This window comes from Diuraphis noxia, unplaced genomic scaffold (assembly GCF_037042655.1).
Source record: "Diuraphis noxia isolate RWA-SAM2 unplaced genomic scaffold, SU_Dnox_SAM2 contig0004, whole genome shotgun sequence".
Lineage (NCBI taxonomy): Eukaryota > Metazoa > Arthropoda > Insecta > Hemiptera > Aphididae > Diuraphis > Diuraphis noxia.
In genome coordinates, this window is record NW_028301714.1 from 40,936,526 (window position 1) to 40,959,690 (window position 23,165).

Genomic DNA, 23,165 nt, shown 5'->3' on the forward strand with positions numbered 1-23,165 from the left:
AAACAGTTGAAACTTAAATTTTGAGTTTTAGAAGTTTTTAAAGGTATAGTATATTCAAACATTTCAAATATACTAAATTAATGATGTTGTTATTTATTATTTTTATTTAAAAAACATTAATGGTAGGGTACCTAAAATATTTATGGCAAAGTAGTAAGATACACTCAACACCTAAACTACATTACTACCTATAAAACGTCAGAGTGACTTCTATTGATTTTTGCTTTAAATTTGTATTAGACGTTATACATTACAGCGCGAGGTGTCTAATAATTTCAGTTATGAAGAGAACCGACGGTTAAATTCTAAATTTAAAAATGACATGTACAAGCATGGTTTTACCTTTAAAATAAAAATATGTAATGTTAATGCATAAACTATTTACGTAATAAGAAAAACAGCGAATACGTTTGCCGTTGGTTATCATAAATATTAAATTAAAGTAATATAAGTGTATTGCGATTTGCGAAAGTTGAATAAGTCGAACGAAACAGGATTATCAAAAATTATCTATTATAATGTATCGATTTAGTGATATTTGAAATGTTTGAATGTTTGATAGTGTGCGCTGTTGTGAACATATACCTAAACGTGATGTATTTGAAAAAATCTGCATTTTAATAAAGGTCCATCATTTTGACGACTCGTTAAAACTTTTAAATATATTTTTAGTATCTTGAATTCAGTTTAAAAGGTATCCTGTTTTGTTTTTACTACGTGGAATAATGTAGGTACACTATATCTAGGATCCAGTTATCTAGATTTTAGGGGGGAAGGGGAATGTATGTAATGATGATTTAATGACATTTAATGTTTTAGATTATAAGTCTCCGAAGAATTATCAACCGACTTTTTTATTTACCAATTATTATACAAGATTTAAAACAATTAATTATAATAATTTAAAAACAAAATTAATTAGCTGAGCAGCTCATCTATATAATATATACATAAGCAATAATACCTTTGTTAAAGTAAGTCAATATTATAATAATACAATTTTTCTGATGTACCCATATTTGTTGAGGGTATATAATTTAAGAATTTGATTCAGATAGTTGTAAAATGTTGCCTTCCCCTCTCACCAAAGCAGAAAAAAATCTGGTTCCGTGAGTGTACGGTAGTTATGCACCTACCAACTCCAGACTTCGAATTTCCAAAACGTGTGTAAAGTATAATAACGTCGTATAAATTCATATATACAATGTATTCGTATGGTTGTACAACTATTATATGTGCATCAGGCGTGCTTGTTGCGGTCTTTGCCTCCAACCGAAACCATTTCAACCGACATTCGATAAACACATGCGTAATATTATTATTATTATTATTATTATTCATATGCTGTGACAACCGCGGCGTACCGTACCTACTACCTACGACCTTACATCGGCGGCGGCGTTGGCTGCTCGACGAGGGGGAACAAACATCTGTGCTTTGCGCGCAACACACGCTAAAGTAGCTGACGTGCGTGCGACGCCGTTTTGATAACCCCTATACAACCATTATAATATACACTATAATATTATATTGAGCACGGCGTTAAAACTTATATTTTACGTGCGCTCGACGGTACAATGTCGTACGAAGTGTACGATGATGCATCGATGCAATACGACGAAATTCGGAAATAATAATAAATTAGTATATTATTATATATCCATTTTACATATTCTTATACATGACGACGGCGAAGCATGTTTCGACACCGCCGCGAAGATAACGGGCACAGAGACAGAGGCGGCGCAGCGCAACCCGAGACCCAAACGATGCATTATTTCGAATCGTGGAGGCCGAGGTGCAGCAGCTTCGTCGACGGCCGGTGCTGCAGGTAAGCAATAATGTTTCGTCAAAGTGTAAAATGTTATTTATTATACATAGTTAATATTATTATTATTAGTAGTATTATTATTACAATACAGTAGTGTGTGTAACACATCTTTGATGAAGAGTGTAAGGCAATTTATATTTGTGTGCTCGTGTGTTATATTTATGATCATAGGCAATGATCAAACCTTAGCCGACAGGGCATCGGCACTATAAAATATATGGACAGGAGACAAAAATAAAATACAAAACATACTCACTTATACCAAATTTTTGTTGTTTTTTTTCATACCTTTACACACGTATAATGTCGTGCTGCACAAACAATCACTTAGCATCAATGAATCAACAATGAGCTAATAGGTCCATAAACATGGTTTAGTTGCCCATGATTATTTGATTACATTTTAGTGAATCACAATATTAGGCCATCAATTTTTTATGCTACCTGGTATAAAATTTACGAAAAAATAGTATAATATTCGGTTAGGGTGTACCGGTACTGGTTTTTAGCAATTATATTATTTATATATTCCTATTAATTACCTACCATGACTTGCGGGAATGCGCACGTGGTCCCGTAGATAAGCTTCTCGTGAAACTGTACGCCGAGGTCCAAGTTCAAAAGAAAAAAAACAAATGTACTTCAACTAACATATTACATTAATTTAGCGGTAAATATATTTTAATATGTATACCTTTATAGATAACGAGATCGCTCGCGCGCGTTTACCACCCAAAGTACGGAATTATTATGAATTATAATCTCAAGATTTGTTTTCAGCATGACGTGACAAACGATAATATTATATAATTATGCACTACACTGTAAATCTGTAGTATAGTTTTATAATTTTCCTTGGCTGTTTTAAAAATAGCCAATAGGCCGTTGTTTTGCACTGTTGCAGAGTATACCGAAATAATATAAAAATGATTGAAATAACACTCGGGTATTTACCTATACTGCAGTCTGCAGCCACTTTTATGAGAACAGAAAACATTATCGAATTATTATAAAATTGGTAGGTTTTTAACATAGGAGTATTTAAAAAAATTCTGATAGTGTAATAGAATTTAGATTCCGCAACTAGAGAAAAAAATCATAGATACGTACTTACTATTGATATTTACAATTTATATACAATATACATTCATGATCATGAGTAGTCAACGATATACCGTGCTATATACAAAAGAATAGTTTTTTAAACTTTATTGGATACGTGTTTCATGTGTGACTATTTACATCAGGTATATACGTCATAATATCATTATCTCCGAACAATATTTGTTGGATAGTATTGGTTTTTCCTTCATAGGCCGATGATATATATTATTATTATTATGAATTATGTGACGATTACGTAATTGGTGTTAATTAGGTACCTATTAAATTTGTTCATCATCGTATATAATATAATATGTATCCATTTTTCAGTATACCTACAGTATTGTTAAATTTTTTAATGAATGTAAATTTAATTTAACATTTCCACATTCCACGTGGTTAATTAATCTAGCATAAATGTTTTAACTCAATTATGGCGTTCAATCTTTTTGTATTTTAGTCAAGATAATACACGGTACATTGATTAATATGCATGTAAAGAATTAAATTTATATTCTAGAAGAAAATAATATTTTAAGTTATATAGTAGAATGTTTTAAATGTCTAAATTTAATATATTTTTAATTGATTATAACAAAATAATAAATATTATTTGTGTAGAAATCGTTATTTTGTGCGTGAATACCGAGGTTCGTTACCTATAATTTTATAGTAATTAATAAGTATTAATGTTAAAATTTTAAATTTACGTATACCTACCAAATCAAAACGTGTTAGGTACTCTGGAATGTTTAATATTTTTGTGAAATATATTAGAAAAACACGAGTAGATATTTGTTTTTGAACATTCCCTACGACACTACTTAATATACATATACTATTATTTAAATAGCTAGTAATTTTTTTTTCCAGAAATGTATTGTATATTGTATTTCAGGGATGCGTATACGAAATATTTTACGATAATAGTATTATAGTATGATACTATGATAAAGTGAAATAATGATTTTTAATAATTTTGGAGAGTTGCGTATTGCATGTCAAATTGTTATAATAATTGTATCGACCAAGCTACTCTGTGTCACACCCTCGTCTGGGCGTGGTTTGAACGTCTGATGAACATTATTTTTGAGGTTTTTCCCTGTACCTGATTTACCTACTTGTACTGTTTGCTTAACTCACATATGTTTAGTATAAATAAAAATACAAACACAAAATAAATGCACATCATACATACCTGATACCTACTATTCATACCTACTTACAACTTCCTTTCTATTCGTTTGAGGGATAACACAAACATGTGTCGTATCATACATTTATGAATTATACGAAATTAAATGAAAATTTTCAAATATCAGTATAAATATTAAAATGAAAAAAAAACAATATCTAATTTTATTCAAAGCTGTTGTTTTTGTATATGTAGTGCCAGTGGCGCACAGTAGATTTTTCACAAGGGTGTCGAAAATATATATCTCGCGGTACCCACCCACCCCACAAGTAAAATCTGAGTTTATACTTTTTATACAATTAATAATAAATTAAACAAATATTTATCAAAATAACATCCGAAATCACCCAGAACCAGTCATACTCACCCAGTCACCCACCAATTCTCTGAGGGGTGTCAGTCGACACCCCTGACCCCCCCCTCCAGTGTTCGCCCCCCCCCCACGTACATATTATGTACATAATGTAACATTGTACAGCAATAATTGAATTGAACATTTTGTTCTTTTTTAATGTAACATAAAGTTAGTGCTAAGTAATACGATAATTATTGATTTAAAAATCTAGGTAGTATTTTCGAAATGCCATTGAGTAATAATGTAAATAAAAGGTAAAAAATTTATTTTTTGTTAAAATGTATTTTGAACTTAAAAATTATATTTATTTATTTATGTAGTGTTTTACAAAATGTCTCAATATAAGGGTAGGTAGGTGCTCTTACTTGTTTAATTTTAAAAGGACATTTATCATTTAATTTTTGTGTAAGTGTGAAAAATAATAATATAAATGCCTATTTATGAAATTATTTTTTGTATTTGTACGAAGTTTAAATAGACAAATAGTAATATGCTATACAGGTATTTATATGTAATATCGCTAAAATATTTTTTGATTCGGAGGGAAGTGAAGCGATGATGAATGTATTGGTTTTAAAATAATAATGTGTGCTTTTATTATTTTCATTTTGTGAGTCTACAATCGTATTTTTTGACAGTAAACTATTGACCCTCAATGACCACCCTATAAAATTGAATTGAATCTAGTTTGTATAATTTAGAAGGCTTAAACATAAAAAAACTTCAATACTTTTAAAAATAATTGGGAAGAGCTAATACTATTATGAAAAATAGAAATATTTATGAACACCCGGTTTTAAAAAAATTAACTTTATGTTTTTACTTGTAACATTCAATTAAAAAATTAATAACCATACAAACTTTAATTTTCAAAAACATTTATCTAGACTTTTAAATTTCAAAAAGTTGCTCACAAGTTTTTAAGACTGAAATTAAAAATAGGTAAGTTATAAGTTCGCCATAAAACTACATTAAATATAAATGAACGTTTCAATACAAATTAATATGTAGGTATTGTAGGTACTGCCTACTTGCCTATTGCCTACTCATGTATAATATATGAAGATAATAGTTAGGTAACAATTTTCGATTAAGCTATTACACTTATGTCGTTTTGAAGTTCAAAAATATTAACTGTGAAAACAGTATAAGAAAAGAATTCCAATAATACTTAAATTATCATTTTCTATACACTTTGAAATTTCCATAATATTATGAAATATGCGTATAGCTTAAATATCAAAAGCAATAACCTTTAGATCATTTGATTTTTTTTCCTTTAAATTACAATTTTTTTTAAAAACGCTTGAAAATATAATAATTTTTTTTACATTTATGTTTAATAATTTATTTAATAAAATAACTTGTAATGGACAAATGAACAAAATGTAATCATTTTGAAATATTTAAAAGTATTTATTTTTAATTTTTTTACATGCTTATGATTATAAAACTATATATTTGAAACTAAAACTGTTACTATAATATATTAAAATAAATTAGTCTTTAAGAAATATGAATACGGCTTTATAATAAATGTGTGTGTTTTTTTTTAAAGTAATTTTATACAACCCATAACCCATGGTCATATTATAATATTATATGCGTACAATATACAAACCATTTAAAATAAAAATACTATTAAGTATATTATAGCCATATAGGTACAATCGTTATCCGATAGACGATATGGTCCATATTTTATTTTCCTCGTTATAACGTATATAATATAATATACTTTATCCATCAATTAATTTTTTTTTCATCTGCCCTCCACGGGATATCTGTTATTGTACGTTTAATATAGATAAAATTCTAAGAGAAATTCGGAGTTTGTACCATTTTTATCATTTGGGGTCGAATTTTTTGACCTGAACCAATAATAGTGTTATCGCAAAAAGTTTGTAAGTATGGTGGTCTGTACGTATAATATATATTTTTATTTCATCGATTATATATAACAGGGGTCTCCAAATTTTTTTATTCAAGAGCCATATAAAATATCAAAATCTTTCAGTGTGCCAAAAGTACATAAACACATACAATTTTTGATTTTATAGAAATATTTATATATTTATGAATATTTAAAAAAATAGTTCTTATAATATACTAAATATATTTATTTTTATAATTATGATACAGGTGATAATATTGTCATGTTTGAGCGATAATGATTTTGAATATTACACATATTTTTAAATTAATTACTGTCCCATAGGGGATCAGTGAAAACTTGTTCGCCGGCCGCATGTAGACCTCAAAATGTAGTTTGGAGACCCCTGATGTATAATAATGATTCGAATTGACGAAAATGTTGACCTCTCGGCTCTCATAATGGATAGTATTGTTTTTGAAATTTAAAAACACTATGTACACATTTATGCAAATATGTGTAAAATAGTCTGACGGTTACACTGAATCTAAATGAATTCATTTATATAAACGGTCATAAGAGTAATCAAATATTAATTCAGTAGGTACATTTTGAAAACATTATTGACGAATTCATAATTCATTTTAATATCATTACAAAGTAAACGACATATTTCTTGTTATACACCGTGTGTGTAGATGTATAACATACCATTGCAAGTGATTTATCACTTTTAACATCAATATACGACGCTTTATCTCAGTAACATAAAAATATGTAAGGTTCATGCCGTTATACTAGTACCTATATTTCAAAATAAAAACCAAATTTATGGTAAAGTAGATATAAATATAATTTAAAGTAATTTAAAAAATTAAAGTTTTAGTACAAATTATAGGTATCTAATATAATATATTATGCTACTTTTAAACAACTAAACTTTTCGTAAGGAATTATTTCTAATAAATTTAGTTGGTTTTGAAATAAGAATGAAAAAAATTAAATACGTTGGTATAATATTTTTTATAATAATTATATCATATTAAATATTATAATTGGTGTATTATGCATAAAATATAGATTTAAAAAAAAAATGGAATATTTATCATTTATCTATTTTCCATGTAAAAAAAAATCGAACGTAACTGAGTTCAAAAAATATTGTTAAGGTGTCTACATCATTTAGCGTTTTAAATTTATTGATAGTAATTTTAGTTGGAATGTAAATCAAAATACTGGTACAAAAATATATAGGTACCTATCGTTAAAACTAATAATTACAAAATAAATTATTAAAATCATAAAAAGTTATTAAATTTTCACTATCAATTTAGTATTAATTAAAATTATCTTCTTCGTTTCATTTTACTGATATTTTCAAAACTAATCCTCTGTTGTCTATTATAAATATATTTAAAATGTACCTTATCTATGTCGTAATGGCTAAATGTGTTTGATATTTCAGTCGATATATATTTTAGATATATCATTAGCGATGGTAATATGATTCATTATCAATTCCAGAACATTTGGTTTAAAATTAAGTTAGATTCATGTAATGTACTTATGTTTAATTTTTAAGCGTTAAGAGTAAAGAAGGACTTTGATTTTAACAGAATATTCAAATAATGAAACAATAAATAAAAAATATAAGATAAATAATAATACGACTAGTATTGAGTAGTAGGTATAATGTGCGTATAGATATAAAATAATATGTAAATATTTATGTATTAATATAATATGTATTCACATAAAATACATTTGAATTTACTTTTATTTGAATTTTAATGTGTAGATATTAATGTTATATTATGTCTACTATACTTTACTATTGTACATAGAATATATTATTTAATATATTATTATATGTCATTTATATAATATAAAATATTTATGTAACAAATTAACCATCTAATAATTTTTAAATTTAAATAATAAATATTAATATTTGAAGAAAATTGTTAGTATGAAAAATTATTTATACTTATCTAGGATTTTTTTTGGAATTATTGGATATATTCACTATTTTATAGTCAAATGGACACATATATTTTGTCCATTTGACAATCATTATATTATATATTAAACAATTACATTTTTTTTTATATTTATATAATAATAATAGGTATAAAATATTATTAATTATTATGAAGCCCAAAGAACGAAATTCTTGTACAAGTAGTAATAATGAACGAGCGATAAAACTATTCAACCGATCATTATTAAATAGGTATATAGTGTTTAGTGTACTAAGAGGCCGTAATTCCTACGTTAAATAGCACCGGATAGGCAAAAGTATCGGTACACCGTGTTTTAGGATTTTAACCAGCCCTAAAAAAAATTAACGTCCTATTTTTAATTAAGACATAATATTTATTATTTATTTTTATTCATGTTTCATTGTTCACACTATTCAGAGTTCGGGGTATTCAAAATTGTTTAGCCTTACATTACTAAGCCGACCCAAATTGTACGCGGTAACTCGTTAGGCTTATCTGGGGTAGCATCAACTTGTGTTATTATTTTTATATGTTTTAATATTATAGCGAATTTAGCCATTATAAAACTAAAGGTAAGAGCATTATCTAGTTTAAACTTTTGTTAAGCTTTAAAATCTCTATATCGTTATTTTAAGAATTTTTTGGATATTATATTATACGATATTAAAGTTCAAAATGCTTAAACTCAGTCAAAAATTAAAAATCATTAAATACTGAAATATAAATACAGATTATAATGATTATATTCTTTCTTTTGAGTTTGATAATAAGTCAATTCAATCTGATATAAAAGTTGACAACACAAAAGACAAAATCAATTCGGCTATACGCAAATTTGCTATATGATGGACATTTGTAAAAGACAGATACTAATTTGCAAATAGCAAATTTCAAACGACGACATTCTTTTAATGTTAACGGCAAAATCAATAAATTACAGCATTTCTTGGTTTTATATGTTAATCTATATATTTTTGAAATTATTATTCATTACAGTTGAAACGTCTATGTAAAGTTTATTTTATTCTTCTATTGGATTAACAGGAAAACATAAATCCCTAAATATTGTATTGCATTTTACTCAATAACTATACGTAATAAACTGACGTATACTAAAAATATCAGTATATTTTATTACATTTGGTGTAATTTAGACATTGTATAAAACTGCCATTTGGCTTAATGCCAGTGATAACTGAAATACCGTATGCAATCCTAACAATTACAAACGTTTATTTTAGGTAACCAAGATGGTCAGATTCAATTCGTCTGTTTCTCTTTGTGTAAAGGTAGTTTGATACGCGTACTATGCACCTACTCACATAGATTATATATATATTATTTATTCTATGACGAGGACCATTAAAAATAATTATTTCAATATTTCATTAAATACAAATGATAACTTATAGATAATCATATGATCATATTATATATATGTATACATTTTACTGGTATAATTTGTTTATTAGGTATGGAAATAAATTACAAGTATAAAAAGTGTTTGGTTAATGTTTTTTTCACATTAGCAGATAACAGGAAAATGAAGATTATTAATTTTTAATTAAGTCCCCATGTATACGTGTACTGTGTATGCATGTTCATTTATATGTATTTATATGAGACTGTATGATTAAATCAGGTTTGTTACTACGATCTACATAAGACTATTATAGTGTTATATTATAATATATGCAATGTGCGATATGAATGCAACAAATATCGCACAAACGTCACTCCACGCCGTTTTCCGGCGCATGATCAGATTTCCCATTGGTGGTATATTATTCTACAGTAGAATATTTTTCTCGAACGCGCAATCTCGAACGAAAGCCATTCGCAACCCTTCGAACCAGGTCCACGATTTCAGACTCCGCCTTGGGAAAATGTCACCCACCGTCTCTCACCACACACACTGTTTGCTGAATGTATTATTGTATTGTAAAATTGTATTAATCGCGTATCCGACTGTAGTACTGTATATTACTGTATTCGACACAGTGTTGAATCCAGAAAATTTTTCTGGGGGGGGGCTCACTTTTTGTTTCATTGGTGAATGGTGATATGTAATTTTAGTATTATGAATTATATACCATTGGTATTAATAGGTAGTTATTCTTATTACAATTTATAATTTAGACATTTCAAATTTCTATAAAACTACAAAACGAATTTTTAATTTTTAAATCAATCTAAGGTTGTCACACATTATTAATCGTATTACCTATTATTATTATTTATTGCAATTCAGAAATTATAAACATTTAAAAAGTTATAAAACATATTATTAATTTTTAAATTTTTAAATCAATCTAAGGTCGTCACATATTATAAATTGTATCATTATAATTTATTACAATTCAGAAATTATAAATATTGAAAAAATTACAAAATAAATTAGAAACCTATTAATTATTTATTTTTAAATTAGTATTGTGCATTTAATAAATAGGTACCTACATTTTGTTGAAAGTCAGAAAGTTGTATATGTCAGGGAGGGCGAAAGAAATTTCAGGGGGGCATTTGCCCCCCCCCCCCTGAAGTATACCTGGATTCAACACTGATTCGACATCGGGCAGTGTACTCGAAAAATGTTCAAATATTTTCCATGTTTTATCCATGAAGAATAAAGATATCTTTATTCTTCATGGTTTTATCACACACACTATACAGTAGGTATACACATTTCACGGCGACCTGCAGGGACGACGGAAATGACACAATGTCACCGATCGGTCACCATGTAATATATGTATATTATATTATTATGTACATTTGTACAAGTATATATTTTTATGATATTTATTCTATATTCCTATCATATATACGTGTCTACTTTGAATATAGGTATACAATTTTATGTATATAGTCATATAGATATAGTGCATAGGTAAAAAAAAACAATCTAAATGGTAGTAATTTTCCTTACAACCATCGGTGTTCACAGAGAATATCGACCGTTTGCGATCTTTGACCTGTTTTGTCAGAAAAAAACAACAATACAGTATTATATCGTTGTCGGTTTAGCATTTTCCCGCCATGGACAGAATTTCATTAACGACAAGTGTAATATGAGATAGATACTATTGTATTTGAGTTCCTATTTTATTTTTTTAACCCATGATTCAACAATGATGTATGAGCTATCAGGTGGTTTAAAAATTGCAACAATAAGTACGCTTAAATTATATGCAATAAAAGGTGAAAGTTCAACCACGAACACCCCTAACACTACAAGAGCGATTTATTTTAGTAATTCGATTTTTTTTTTCATCACATTTAATTTCAATTCGAAAAACATTTGGATTGCGGGCGCACAGCGTTCAAACGCTGTGTATTAATAGAATACTATAATTGCCACCGAGTGCCGTCATCTATTATTGTGACATAGGCGGGGGCGAAGGTTTGTCTTGGCATCGTATTAATAGCGAAAATATTATTCAACATTCCCGAATGTCGCATGTATTTGTTGTTGTTCGTCGCTTTCTCTGCAAGTAAAAATCGGTCCGATTTCGCAGGTAAATATTCGCTAAAAAATCGAACCGAATCATCACGGTGCTGAACGGTTGACACGAATCGGGTGAAATTAATCCGCTTTGTATATAGTTATCGACGTTATTTGAAAATACGACCATCTGGAATTTATAAAGGTATTCTGTATATTATTTTCCCGTGCGACTGGAAATTTTTCGATCGTTTTTGATCGCATATAATTTGGATATAAACGGGTAATTTCAATTTTTTCCGAGAATAAATTTGTATAAAATTACTGTGTCAAATGAAAAAAAAAACCGTAAACTATTTATTAAAATATACGTTATTGTTTGTATAACATAATCTAAATAGCCATCGATATTATTTTCATATTATAAACCAATGCCGAGAATCACTTTAATATAGTACCTATATTATATAATTATATATACTGAGTATTATCAGCTAGATTTTTTTTTTGTATAGTAGTGCACAATTATTAGGAATATATTTACTGTTTTACTTAATATTTTATTACTGAATTAATTCTTGGATAAATGGCTACAAAATTAATTGAATTAATAAATACCAAGTCTTAAATACGATACCACTTATTTTTTTTTAACATTGTTGTATGCGACTTCATAATACGCGTATTATTATCAGTATCTGTATATATATTTATTATACATGATGTGCTACTACTCAAACTGCTTTAATTAATCGACGTTAAGATTTTTAGAAACATAATAAGCTCGAATAAAGGTTTTTAATTTTTATATTTCTTCTTGATATTCCATTCCAACAATTGTCTGTTTAAAGGAAGTCACTGCAGATTGCCCATATAAAAATATCAAATTAGTTTCGACAAGTATATTTATAGGGGTCGAAATCAGGGTCATCAACATTCATAGTTGGAATAAACGGTCCTATTAAAATGGTTGACAACATATAACAGGGACTGCATGTAGATACTACAGCAATATTGAAGGCAATTTAGTTATCTTCAATTTACAATTGATGTACCTAGTAGTTTTTTACGATCGTTTTTGTGTATATTTTTAAATAACAACTACTAAACAATAAATTGTAATTTTAGTAAGGGTTTATTTCACTGTTAGAAACAATATTTTATTTATCTGACAGTAGGTATCTGAGTAGGTATACCTACTAAAGTACTATCTACTACATAAATATAAATATATACACATAACTTATAATTTATATACGTAGAAGTATTGGACACTAGAACCAAAAACCGTTGAAAAAATTTACAACAATTTTATAAATTGTACTCGTTGGCCATCCGTCATTATGGTTTAAGATTGGGCACCTATCATGTATGATTTTTGTGCATTTTCAAACTTAAAGTTAACTTATGATATATTATTGTTTATAAAACTGATAATTTAAATATTATATCACACATAGCCACGTAGATATTTCAGTATTTGATGTAATTATTGTTATTAATGTAATTTTTTTTATATAGCAGTATCTAATTACTTTTTTAATATTTGATTATTTTTTAAACATAAATATTAATAGAACATTTAAAAATAATTATAAACGAATAAAATTATTTTTTTTATACCGACGATATAAATTCGTAATGTGGCGAACGTCTGACGATTTAATTAGATATATAACTACGAAAAATACGATAAACACGTTACCTATTCGTTTATAATACATTGCACATAGAATGAAGATATTATTATTACATAACGGACTAACATATACAACCCCACCCAATGTGGACTTTATTAAAACACATTTTGTATAATATCAGACATACATTCAGGCATATGCACGATGCATCGGGCAAGGACGAACGTGAGCCCTTAGTTTCATTTTACAGTCTTCTGTGACTTGACGACTGAACGACCCACGCCAATGTAACGCGCCAGGCAGCGTTCACCGTAGACTAGAATGCTATTGCCTTTTTACGAGTATATGGTTGTATATCAATTAAAATTTAAAATAAATATCTGTCAGATGTTAGTTAATTCAGATTGTTCATCACGTGTCATTAGTCATTATACATATATCGGTTGTGTTTAGATTATTCACAGCTGTTATTAAGCATAAATGCATACGTAGCGACATTGTTTTAAAGCACTATGATAATATTAAATATCATAAAAGTATATTATATTATATTATTATGTAATAGTTTTCAACCGATTGTGAACTATTTTCGATATGAATTTATTTTTTTCCTGACAAAGAATCATTAATTTGGATCACAATTTATCAGGTTTTTTTCTTTATCATATGCCGTCATCGTTGGATGATTTTACATTAGTTGAAAAATATTTTATCAGTTAAAAAAAAACGATGATCCAATAGAAATACAAATAGGTACATTAAACACAAGCGTGAACTCTGGTACATACGAAAAACATTACGTACTTTCATTCTCAGTTTTTACCAACGAATATATATATATGCTTTAATTATAATAATAATCCATAATTATCAAAACTAACATTTAATTATTATTTTTTTTAATTCCAATTATTAATTTTATAGCATTGATTTATCATTTCTATGCTCCTAAAAAAATTGATATATTTTAGATTATTATTTGTGCACTCAACAACAAATATTCGTGAATTGAATTGTAACGTTTTACGAATATAAGATTCGTTATAACTGGTAAAGGACATGTAGTTCAAAAGTTTTTATACTTGACTATAAAATATTATGTGCTGTAACTGTATAAGCACATGAGAAGCCTGAGAAAGAATTCGTAAAATGCCAAACTTAAAATGGAAAATATTATACGAATAACAAAAAAAAAAATTAGTATAGATATAGCATTTTAACGTAGCCAAACCTGATTACTTAACCAAGTGGAATTAATTACCTACGAAATAAATAAAGATTGCACTATACATATTATTATATACTGTAGGTATATGTGGCATACCAGCTGATACTTATAAGCTGATTAAATGTAATTTGTACTTTCAAAATTTTAACACGTTTGTAGATATATTTGATATAGGTTGTCACCTATTATATGTATTTTCTATGAATAATGTTCGACACTTAACTAAAATACTGAATATTACAAATAAATACATTTCAATTTGTTTATGTATATAATATAATATTCAGTTTTAACCACTTTATAAATTATAATTATAAATTATCAACCAACTATATATCACTATTTAATAATTATTTTTGTGTATATATTATAGCTACCTGTTATATTCTAACATTTGGTGTTTAGTATTGAATGTTTAAGTATAGGGCAAATCGCCTAGGTACAGGCTGTGCTGTGTGCATATTTAAAAACAATTATAATATTGACAAGGCCAAAAAGGCCAAAAACCTATTATGCATTGTATATAACACAAACTATAATAGGTACCTACTATATATAGGAATTTCAAGAATTGTTGAAGTACTTAGTAGGCAGTTATTTTCTTTAAGTACGAATTTTATATGCTAAATATAAACATTATATATATATATATAATCTTTAAATATACTTAAGTAACAAACAAAATTAAGTAATGAAACTTTCTAAAATTTGAAGAAAAAATGGTAGTAATCGAAATTTCTCTTCGAGAGACACTTTATACAGTATATAATTGACGTAGATAACACTAGAAAGAAGTATGCAAAACGATAAGGACGCGCCTAATTACAAATCAAATTGAACTAGTAATATGTATTATTGCTTTAACTCTTAGATTATTAAAACGAATATTAAAGTATGTACATTGTATACAGAGTGGTGCTTTAAATATTTGTGTAAAATGTGATTTTAACCGAAAGAAATATTTTTTTAAGAAATAAATTATAGTTTATTTTAAAAAATTAAAAAAAAAACTATAACCTTGTTTTACTTTATTTACAAATGTTTGTTCAGTTCTAACGTTGTTGTCAATTTCCAATGGCATATTTTATGAATCAATTAATATCTATTAAATATACATTAAATCGGAGTGTAAGACGTACATTCTATTATACACACATATATATTTATATTTTATAAAGTAAAATCATAGTTACTTAATTCAATAACTGAATATTTTTTCACCATAATATTCCAACTTTTAACTTAAATTTGCTAGTTTTAAATAATATAATAATAATATAGTTCTTATATTTTTATACCTATACGATTAATTAGTTATTTAAAAACTAATAATTATCGTACTCAAGCTTATAAAATACTTTTCTATATAGGTTAAAGTGCTCGTGAGTGAACAAAATTAAATCCTATTTAAATAATATAACACTAAAACCTTAAGTAAAAACCATGAGCACACGTAATTCATTTAACACGCGATTTGATGGATTTTTTCTTTGGTCTTTGACCTTATATACACATTGATTATATGCAAACAATTTTTTTCAATAATATCCATGCGACTACTGACGTGTTTTGAAATAAATAAAAAGTTTCTAATATTATATTTTTTAATATACTATAACTAAAAGTCGAATTGTAGATACTATTGGTGAGTTGGTACATAATAATATAGGTAATCTTTTAATGAATTCCATTTTTTTATTGTTTGTTTAAATAAAATATTTTTCGTACAAGAAAAATAAATTTCTGATACTTCATTATACTGAAACTATACATACATTAATGTAACAAAAAAATTAACCAGTTGCCTTATAATATTATACGCTAAAAACAAATAAATAAAATAAAACGGCTATCATAATAATAATAACGATTCCTCATTTTATCAATTACTTCCGCAAATCGGTCGTAAGTATATATTATATATATTTATATTATAATTTATAATAATAAAATAATGTCAACCGTATAAAACAGAATATTGTATACTATCGTGGTCGTGTAGAGTAATATAATATAGAGCTCACATCTTATCTCCGTTAGCAGTTGATAAGATTAGAAGGCCCGCTAAAAAAAATTACAATATTAATAATAAATAACGCTGAAACCGCATTCCCAGACGTGTGTAACGAAAATGCGATGAGTAAAATACATAATAATAATAATAATATAATATATTGTGGCGGGGAGCGTGGTGTATAATATAGTATTACGGGTAAAGCTTTTGTAGATATACGCAACGCTATATGTATGTATGCGTATTAAATTTGAACCGTTTGCGCGATGCAAAGGCACTTTTGACGACGGCCACGCCTTTTTCAGTTCGCGTCTGTCAACCGCACGTTCTGGTTTTGGTTTTCTGTGTCAAATATTATCGACGTGCGTTTATTCGGTTTTTTTTTTAAGTGTACGTTATTATTACGAGTTTGCCGCACAATAATTTATTGTTGTAAAAAAATGTAATATATATATATATATATATATGTAATTCATAATATATATATATATATACATATACTACACGTTGTTGTAATTTTTTTCTAGCGTATACAACGTATATGATTGTATCGTTTACTCAATCCGAATTTATTTACAATTAATCATTTCGTATATGGTTTATAATATTACACTTATACCTATAGGTATACCTAATATACATGTTTGTTGCTATTGTATATCAAACGATTTTTGTTTTTTCATTATTATAATATTCATGACGAAAAATAATAATGCAGTTTTCGTTTATAAAAATTATAATGTTATTTAAATGGTTCACGAGTCGAAACGGTTTCATACATGGCAGTATCGGCCCCGCACCATGGTGTTTCCTGTTGCGTAAATATTCAACTTAAAGGTCAAAGGATATCATCAAGTGGCAACGTTACTAATGAGTTGCTCGGGATCCAAGTTCGATTTTAAATATTTGTTACAACACTATAATATTCTGTATTTTCCACGTGCATGTATTAATTAATTTTATTCCGTGCTTGTATGTATATACCTAGTTTACAGAACAATTCATTAAAATGTTGAAATACTTATAAACGTTTTTCATTATTCTGCTGAACAATAAGGTAGCGCTCTAGAATAAGTATATAAATAATACCAATAAAACAGATTTTATACTAATATAGTTAAGTTACTTTTTTTAAATCAATACAATTAATTTCAACTTTTTATTTCACCATAAATTATATATTATTGTACCATATTTGTGTCTTGTTCAATTATACATTTGAAGCACTCGATAAATATTTCTCAGAAGATTTATGTTTAGTTATTAAATTCTCAGTAAATTCATATCAAATTAATTTCTCAACATTTAATATATTACATTAATCCATCTTTGCACCAGAATTTTTTTATTAACTTTATGACATAATTGAAACGTTTTAGATATTTTTTTATAAAGAATTATCAGTAAAAATAAAATAATTTATAGTTATTTGTATCCAGAAAAATTTCATTGCATTGCAATATATACATTTTTTATGTAAGATTCAGATATATTTTAAGAAATAAAAATGATTATATAGCTACGGTTAGTTATTAAAATAAATTATGTTGATTTGTATTAATAACAATATATTTTTACTAAACAAACGTGTACTTTAATACTATGTACTTAATGATTTTAAAATTAATTTTATTTAAATATTTTCCATCAATTTTGTTTATACAAATCAACTGGTAATCGATGTACAAAGAGCGCCTATAAATGAAGTAACAAAATGTTTGGACCCATGTCGTACGTTTTTAATCTCATACATTAAAGATGATTTGAAATATTATTACCAACGAAAATATGCACACATATTATGTGTTTCTCGTTATATTGACTTAAACGTCGATGAAACCTCACATTGTTTTTATCATATTAGATAAGAATGTTTGCCCTAACTAAAAGGCCAAAGATCATGTTTGCGCGTTATCTCGGTACAGCTTAGGTCATCCGTTAGCGCTCGTCGACCTTTGCGCGCGCAACCAATATATTTATGTAAGAGCCGACGTACTCAGCGCGCCAGTTCTACGTCGGACAGATAGCCGGACGATCTAGGGCAGACTGTGCTCACCATTATTTTGCTTTCTGTAATAATTTTTATTCGTGTACAATTTTTATTTTAAATTATATCTGTAAAGTAGCTAGATGGTTTATGACTTTTGTTAATATTATTACTACGTATTTTAATATACATTTTTACTCGTAGGAGGCATCCCTCGGTGAACACAAAATACGACGACAATTGCTCAGAATATTATACGATTTATATTTTACAACTACAATTCATCACAGGTTAGTTGGTTTATTATACACCGTAAAAAATCATATTATTTGAAGTATAATAAATAATTACTTATGTGATGTTAGGTACATTAATTTTTAATTTTTATTTTTCAATATAGTTATATAATTTATCCAATCCTCGTATAAATTATTGAAATAAATTATTATATTTGTAAGTTATATACCTACATTTTTATTTATTTTAAATTAAAATATTTTAAACCATATTGCTAATGTAGTCTGTTTAATTTTAATTCCTTATTCGCTGTTCTCATCAGTTTTTATATTTTATTACTACAGATTGATTTTAAAGTGTTTTTAGAATGGTATCATAAATTATTTTAAACAAACTTCTAACAGGTATAAAACTATATTTTATAATGTATTGAAAATTATTTTTTGATGTTTTTTTAATTTATTTTTAAATGACGATTCCCATACTTATGCATACTTAACATTGTAATTGTTTTTAATTATTTTTTATAAGTAATTTTAATTTGTAATAGTTTATTCATTTTTGTAGTTTGATGTTATAAATTAATATTTGATTGTTTATATTAATAACTTTAATATTATGCTTAGTTACCGTATTTCCTGCAGAATTTACTTTGGATCTGTTAACGTCTTACTTGGGCAGGATTAGAGTGACAATTTATATGTCTAATACTGTCAGGTAATGATGTCCTCAGTTACCCACAAATCATCGAAACCTAACCTAACGCAGAATCCAATACCTATTAAACATAAAAGTAATTTATGAAGAAAATCTTTTAAGTAAATCTATTTCATAAAATGTATGTTGTAAATATTAATTAAGGCATAGCAGTATATATTAGCTAGATATTAATGAAAAAGTTTAGATTTATACATGTAATCTGTTAAATAATTTAGTTTTTAAAGTTATTATACAATATCTAATAGAAAAATGTACTCAAACTTGAATTATTATGTGTATAACATTATAACATGACGATCCAGCGTTTATTTTATATTTATAATAATAAACTTATAAGGGATTGAACTATGTACTTATATCTTAAAAACATTTTTTTTTCTTTAGAATATTACATAATATGTTTATAAAATATATTTTTAATACATGTCTAATAACTATATTATTTTTAAGAGAACACGTCACACCCGCGTCCACGTGTATTATTGAATCCGTTTTACAGTCATACAATTTATGAGATTTGAGTTTAGCCAAACCAATTTTGTGTTCTAATTGTTTTAATATTAGAGTGAATTGAGAGAGTATCATCAAACTTGAAGGTAAGAATATAAATTTTCAATTTCGTTTTTTACGAAATTTTGCTTAATTTTTTTAATTTTCATAGCTCAATTAAAAATTAAAATATAGTATTTACCGTCATTTTTACCGTCCTTTAAGTTGGATAATTAATTATAATATTAAAATTAAGAACACACAATTGGTTCTTCTAAACGTAAATTTGTTCGTTGTACTTGTACGTTTGTTATAAAATGGAGTATTTTGAGTCATCAAATAATCCGGCCGGTCCTCTGTCCACACTGTATACAGTTTTCTTATTAATTTACAACAAATTTTATTTTATTTAGGATTTACAGATGTTAGTAAAATTAATTAACAGTCATACTAGGAATAATTTTACGATTTCATAAATAATTATACATTTTTATTTAGATGTTATATACCTAACTAACTTTTCTTTTTTTTATAATTATTCATTATAAAGCCAATTGTATATTATTATATATTTATACCTTTTTTAGTATTAACATGTTATGTATCATATTTTATATTTTTTTTCAAATGCTTATGGTATGCACTATGCAGACATCAGTGTTGGTGAAACGTCTGACACAAAATTATGTTTAGGAATGTTTTGTTTAGTAGGCTAAAATCAAGAGGCGGCTGATGGAAACATGTGCGAGCCAGATATTTAGTGTCATCGAAAGATTTATGAATGACTTCGAAATATACCTACCTCCTGGCCAGACAAATTTGAAACATCATCAAATATAAGTAACTAAGCATAATGTAACAAATTAATAAATATAATATTTAATAAATAGCCTAACCACCATAATATGTACCTAGATCTTAGATTAAATAGTTCGATTGTAGTAAAATGTGCAGGTTATTGTTTATTTAATGAAATTAATGACTTATGGACAAAATATTTAAACTATCCTATTAACATTGTTTGTTAAGTTTTCATTTTCCAAATGTTTTCACTCTAGCAATAATCTATAAACAGTTTTTACGAATTAATGAATTAATTAAAATAATAATTTAACTTATTAATATGTTAAATTTATACTTAGTTAAATAAAATAAAATTATGTATGAAAATATTTTGTACAATATTACATATTATATCGAATTTAAAACATGTACCTAGCTACTTACGTAATATATGATATAATTCCTAAACTTAAATTGCATATTAAAAACAAATCTACTGAACATTATTTATAATGTCGGTAGTTATATTGTACAAATTATATAGCTTACACAATATTATCAACTGATCAACCAGTAAAATGTCAACGGCTTGTTAAACTTAGTAGAATAATATGAATTATAATTTATAATAATAATACAGACGTTACGCATAACATGTATAGTGCTTATAAATATACAAATATTAAATATTATACGTTACCGTTGTATATGTATTTCTTATCGGTGCATCACTATTAGGTACGGTATAGTTTTATGATTTACAATTTGAATATAAAAATTAACATAAATATAACAAAAATAAATCGAATACTGTATAGTTTGTAAGACTGTTATATATATATGATATTAGCTAGTGATAAATCTATATGTCATTTGATGAAATAATTCATATTAGCTTATCGTTAATATATATAATTTAGTCAGAATTCAAATTAATTAGCCTCATGTACCTTCTCAAATTTTAAATATGCTTTATCCAATTTATTAAGTAGTTGTTTTAACTACTAATTACTATCAAAATTATTATAAATATATATTATATTATGATGATTTCTTTGAGTTTAAACTCTAAAGTGTTTTATTTAAAATGTACCTAATGATTTTTTGTAACTATTCAATATTCAATATTATATAATTTATTAATAACTGCAGTTATGTAATCAGCTAATATAGGTAATTGATTACAATTTTGAAAATCTGCGAGTTTATGAAAAGAAACATTTTATTCTATTGTTACTGCATTATTATTATTATTTTTTTTTTTTTACTTTTTTGCACTTCTGCAGTTTAAATGCATGGCTATTCATAGAAGGTAATATTTTTTTTTTTTTTTCAAAAGTACACAAATTCATTAAATATTATTAGGCTGAAATTGGCTAACACCATATGTTTACTTATATTTTAAATAATATATAGTAGAATCTCGATAAGTTGAAATTCTCGATAACTCGGAGAAAATCATTCCACGTGAAATCTCTTGGGCTTCGAATTATTGAGATTCTATTGTAAAAATTAAATTAATACTAATAATACCATAATAATAGTTAAATTAATTAATACATTTATCAATATTTTATATTTTATTTAATATTAAAAAAATTACGTATTATATACTAGTACATATTGTAAATACAATAAAAATTATTTTTATTCATATTTTATTGTTAAATAGCGTATGAACATTTATGTAAATTATTTTACATGTCATACCTACGTGACAAATTCGTTATAGTTGTTTTAATTATTGAAAATAAAATGGTACGATATTCTAGATACTTGAAAAAATATGATCTACATAGATTTAATAAAAAAAAATGATATTGACCAGCTACTTTTATGTTAAATAATGATAAATCATTCAAGAATGGATAGGCAATGTTAATATAATATGCAATGCAGTGATGGGTAGCGGTCTTATACGTATAAGAGAGAAAGGCGGTCCTAACTTCCGCAAGGGCCTAGGAGGTTGTTTGTTATGGCATGTTGTATATTATATATGGGTGTATTGTAATCTTAAATAATTGTTCAAATAAAACCCGTTTGTTAAGGTTGTATAGCCTATCCCACGGACTAAGATAATTATTATATCTATTATCTTTAGTCCATAGTCTATCCATTCTTATACTATTTATGAGTATAATAAATACATTTTTGATGTAATTTTTTTCTATTTATGTTGCAGTTTCAAATGCTAAGGTTATTAACTATTAAGCTAGTTACAAAAACAATAATATGTTAATGTCATAACACTCATAGCAGTC

At 26.4% G+C, this 23,165-nt stretch overlaps 1 long non-coding RNA gene across 10 annotated transcripts; it reads left to right on the top strand.

Annotated features, from left to right (window-relative positions):
- The first annotated feature begins 1,436 nt into the window (after positions 1-1,436).
- Positions 1,437-21,712, top strand: LOC149056061 (uncharacterized). Of its 10 annotated transcripts, none has more exons than XR_016191687.1 (4): positions 1,437-1,831; positions 18,880-18,965; positions 20,083-20,228; positions 20,833-21,712. It is a non-coding gene; the product is annotated as an uncharacterized LOC149056061 (long non-coding RNA). The 10 variants fall into 10 exon arrangements; XR_016191686.1 differs by having other exon boundaries at positions 1,438-1,831; positions 20,830-21,712; XR_016191690.1 differs by lacking the exon at positions 1,437-1,831 and adding an exon at positions 16,814-17,578.
- The last annotated feature ends 1,453 nt before the right edge of the window (positions 21,713-23,165 follow it).